General features: G+C 48.7%; 2 non-coding genes across 2 annotated transcripts in view; both read left to right on the forward strand.

Annotated features, from left to right (window-relative positions):
- Nucleotides 1–4,225: 4,225 nt before the first annotated feature.
- Nucleotides 4,226–4,380, forward strand: LOC131269993 (5.8S ribosomal RNA). The gene has a single exon (XR_009179145.1). It is a non-coding gene; the product is annotated as a 5.8S ribosomal RNA (ribosomal RNA).
- Nucleotides 4,381–4,867: 487 nt separating this feature from the next.
- LOC131270004 (large subunit ribosomal RNA) overlaps nt 4,868–5,087 on the forward strand; it is a 4,089-nt gene continuing 3,869 nt past the window's right edge. The window contains exon 1 of the ribosomal RNA XR_009179155.1: nt 4,868–5,087. This exon is cut by the window's right edge and continues 3,869 nt beyond it. This is a non-coding gene — a ribosomal RNA (large subunit ribosomal RNA).

Consider the following 5,087-nt stretch of genomic DNA (forward strand, 5'->3'; position numbering starts at 1 on the left):
ACTTAATGCGATCTAGATACCAAGTGGACATCCAATACCTGTTGAGCAAAACCAAAGATTCCCTGTTCTCGAATGATTACACTATATAACAGGGAATCATGAAGAAATCAAGCAAGCGTGAAACAAAGTCATCACTTGGGCATGCTCGATAGCCAACCACATGACCTTAACCTAAGAGAGCATGCAAACCACATGATACCTATAAACGATTAACCCGCCCTAGTTCAATCGTTCACCAAGTGATGACTTCAGTATGGCTAAGAGAAAAACTTTTAAATGGGAAAAACTCTAAGTCCGAACCTCCGGGTTGAGACTTTCCGCGTCCGGAGGTACGCGTACCGCCTACCCGAAAGATGGTGTGCTTCTGGGGTATTCGATGAGTCGGATACCCCGTCGTAGTCCAACTATGACAATACAAAGTCAAGACCTCCGGGTTGAGACTTTCCGCGTCCGGAGGTACGCGTACCGCCTACCCGAAAGATGGTGTGCTTCTGGGGTATTCGATGAGTCGGATACCCCGTCGTAGTCCAACTATGACAATACAAAGTCAAGACCTCCGGGTTGAGACTTTCCGCGTCCGGAGGTACGCGTACCGCCTACCCGAAAGATGGTGAGCTTCTGGGGTATTCGATGAGTCGGATACCCCGTCGTAGTCCAACTATGACAATCAAAGTCAAGACCTCCGGGTTGAGACTTCCGCGTCGGAGGTGCGCGCACCGCCTACCCGAAAGATGATGAATCAGGGGTGTTCGGTCAGCAATGGTCGGATGCCCCGTCGTAGTCCAACTATGACAACCAAAGTCAAGACCTCCGGGTTGAGACCTTCCGCGTCCGGAGGTACGCGTACCGCCTACCCGAAAGATGGTGTGCTTCTGGGGTATTCGATGAGTCGGATACCCCGTCGTAGTCCAACTATGACAATACAAAGTCAAGACCTCCGGGTTGAGACTTCCGCGTCGGAGGTGCGCGCACCGCCTACCCGAAAGATGGTGAGTCAGGGGTGTTCGGTCAGCAATGGTCGGATGCCCCGTCGTAGTCCAACTATGACAACCAAAGTCAAGACCTCCGGGTTGAGACTTTCCGCGAGTACAAGCATAAAGGAACACGGACCAAGCCGTACCGAGAGAATCGGTACTAGAGCCCTCGTGGTTCTACATTGAGAGAGCCCTCGTGGTTCTCATTAGGGGCTTTATGCAAGAAGTACTCAATACTGTGGTGTGAAGTATAAAGTATAGAGTCCTCCACTGGTCCACGCTGCTCCGGCGGTCCTGGGTAAGATAGTTCATTCTAGCTTGCCCTATGTGGAAGAGGACTCAATACCCTACCTGTTGAGCTTGAAACAAAGTCATCACTTGGGCATGCTCATATTGCCATACACAATTACATTATATTCGAATGAGCATGCAAGCGACCCTATATAGACCGAACCAAAACGATTGATACCGCCGTAGTTCACCCCCACCAAGTGATGACTTCAGTATGGCTAGTGTGTGAAGTATAAAGTATAGTCCTCATCTGGTCCACCCTGCTTTGCAGTCCTGGGTAAGATAGTTAATTCTAGCTTGCCCTATGTGGAAGAGGACATAATACTTAATACTTTGAGTACAAGCATAAAGAAACACGGACCAAGCCGTACCGAGAGAATCGGTACTAGAGCCCTCGTGGTTCTACATTGAGAGAGCCCTCGTGGTTCTCATTAGGGGCTTTATGCAAGACGTACTCAATACTGTGGTGTGAAGTATAAAGTATAGAGTCCTCCACTGGTCCACGCTGCTCCGGCGGTCCTGGGTAAGATAGTTCATTCTAGCTTGCTCTATGTGGAAGAGGACACCGTACTTAATACTGTGGTGTAACGGACAAGGTATAGTCCTCCACTGGTCCACGCTGCTTCGGCGGTCCTGGGTAAGATAGTTCATTCTAGCTTGCTCTATGTGGAAGAGGACTCAATACCCTACCTGTTGAGCTTGAAACAAAGTCATCACTTGGGCATGCTCATATTGCCATACAATATTCCATTATCTACTAATGAGCATGCAGCTATATGATTATAACCTGTAAACGATTACCCCGCCGTAGTTCAACACTTCAACCAAGTGATGACTTCAGTATGGCTAGTGTGTGAAGTATAAAGTATAGTCCTCCCCTGGTCCACACTGCTTCGGCGGTCCTGGGTAAGATAGTTAGTTCTAGCTTGCCCTATGTGGAAGAGGACACCATACTTAATACTGTGGTGTTATGAACAAAGTATAGTCCTCCACTGGTCCACGCTGCTCCGGCGGTCCTGGGTAAGATAGTTCATTCTAGCTTGCCCTATGTGGAAGAGGGCATACAAGACAAAGTATAGTTCTCCCCTGGTCCACGCTGCTCCGGCGGTCCTGGGTAAGATAGTTCATTCTAGCTTGCCCTATGTGGAAGAGAACATACATGAACCAAGAACGAAAGTTATGACCGAGGAATGATTCGACAACTAACCGATGGTATGAAATGTGAAGAATTCAAGCAAGCACACAATCAAGTCATCACTTGGGCATGCTCGATAGCCAACCCAATGACATTAACCTAGTAGAGCATGCGAAAACCAATATATATACAAGTAATGTAAACGATGCCCCGCCCTAGTTCAGCGCTTCAACCAAGTGATGACTTCATGGCTAAATCAAATCGGTTCAAAACATACCATCGGTACCCTATTGAAACACACAAGTCGATATCAAACCTCATGATTGTGTAGTCCTCCACTGGTCCACGCCGCTCCGGCGGTCCTGGGTAAGATAGTTCATTCTAGCTTGCCCTATGTGGAAGAGGGCACATTACTCAATACTGTGGTGTTATGAACAAAGTATAGTCCTCCACTGGTCCACGCTGCTTCGGCGGTCCTGGGTAAGATAGTTCATTCTAGCTTGCCCTATGTGGAAGAGGGTATACAAGACAAAGTATAGTTCTCCCCTGGTCCACGCTGCTTCGGCGGTCCTGGGTAAGATAGTTAATTCTAGCTTGCCCTATGTGGAAGAGAGCATACATGAACCAAGAACGAAGGTTATGACCGAGGAATGATTCGACAACTAACCGATGGTATGAAATGTGAAGAATTCAAGCAAGCACACAATCAAGTCATCACTTGGGCATGCTCGATAGCCAACCCCATGACATTAACCTAGTAGAGCATGCAACGTATAATATCCCAATGCAAAGTAAACGATAGACTCGCCCTAGTTCAGCGCTTCAACCAAGTGATGACTTCAGAATGGCTAAATCAAATCGGTTCAAAACATACCATCGGTACCCTATTGAAACACACAAGTCGATATCAAACCTCATGATTGTGTAGTCCTCCACTGGTCCACGCCGCTTCGGCCGTCCTGGGTAAAATGGAACATTCCAGCTTGCCCTATGTGGAAGAGGGCACATTACTCAATACTGTGGTGTGAAGTATAAAGTTCAGTTCTCCCCTGGTCCACGCTGCTTCGGCGGTCCTGGGTAAGATAGTTAATTCTAGCTTGCCCTATGTGGAAGAGGACACTTAATACTTCGTCTCTAAGCGGCGGCTTGACTCCTCCCTACGGGGAACGGGTTTACGCGCACAGCGGCGGCTTACGCACTATGGCAGTCATGGATGCCTTACGTTTCTATGAAAAGTGTGTTCCTCCCCTGGTCCACGCTGCTTCGGCAGTCCTGGGTAAAATAGTTAGTTCTAGCTTGCCCTATGTGGAAGAGGACACGTAGACTTACTGTGGTGTGAAGTATAAAGTTCAGTTCTCCCCTGGTCCACGCCGCTTCGGCCGTCCTGGGTAAAATGGATTCATCCAGCTTGCCCTATGTGGAATGAGGACACTTTATGCTTCGTCTCTAAGCGGCGGCTTGCTCCTCCCTACGGGGAACGGGTATACGCGCACAGCGGCGGCTTACGTTATGGCAGTCATGGATGCCTTACGTTTCCATGAAAAGTGTGTTCCTCCCCTGGTCCACGCTGCTTCGGCAGTCCTGGGTAAGATAGTTAGTTCTAGCTTGCCCTATGTGGAAGAGGACACGTAGACTTACTGTGGTGTGAAGTATAAGGTTCAGTTCTCCCCTGGTCCACGCCGCTTCGGCCGTCCTGGGTAAAATGGATTAATCCAGCTTGCCCTATGTGGAATGAGGACACTTTATGCTTCGTCTCTAAGCGGCGGCTTGCTCCTCCCTACGGGGAACGGGTATACGCGCACAGCGGCGGCTTACGCAAGTTAGTCACCCTCGGCAGTGGATCACTCGGCTCATGGATCGATGAAGACCGCAGCTAACTGCGCGTCATAATGTGAACTGCAGGACACATGAACATTGATAAGTTGAACGCATATTGCACGTCGTGGGAACCTACCATGATGTACAGATGACTGAGCGCTTATATTTGAGAAATGTATCGCATACATTTAACTACGCCGTGACACCCGTCACGAGACGTGCACCATGATGTTAACTAGGGTTGCGACGACCCGCTAGCATTAAAGAACCCGTGGTTTACAATATACTGGCATTGGAATTCGAAGTATTTAGAGCGTCCGTGTTCCCGCGTGAGGCGGAAGTACGAGGAGAAGGCGTGCTTGTGGTGTCTGTGGTGGTGTTTACTGATGTCTAGCTTCAGCTTATTTATTTATTTAAATAGAAGCGAAGATGTCAAAGTAGCGTCGAAGCAGCAGCGGTAGCACAAATGATTCAAGTATGGAAGTTGACCAAAGGAACACAAACAAACTAGCGTATGGGCAATGGAAGGTATCAGTGAGTTAAACCACATGCGGGCTAACAGCCCGTTAACCGAGTCCAACGGTACATATTGGACATTGAAACAAAGTAGTCGCAAGCCAGATGTGACGATAACAACCGCAAGGTACATAAGCCTCAGTTCATGTGTGACAACCCCCTGAATTTAAGCATATTAATAAGGGGAGGAAAAGAAACCAACCGGGATTCCCTGAGTAGCTGCGAGCGAAACGGGAGAAGCTCAGCACGTAGGGGTGGCGGCCCGTCCGTCTATCCGATTCCGTGTACTGGTGCGTCTCACTATCCGTCATCTTAGCGCTTTTCAAGTCCAACTTGAATGTGGCTCAGAACCC

Source organism: Anopheles coustani (genome assembly GCF_943734705.1).
Source record: "Anopheles coustani chromosome X unlocalized genomic scaffold, idAnoCousDA_361_x.2 X_unloc_12, whole genome shotgun sequence".
Classification (NCBI taxonomy): Eukaryota; Metazoa; Arthropoda; class Insecta; order Diptera; family Culicidae; genus Anopheles; species Anopheles coustani.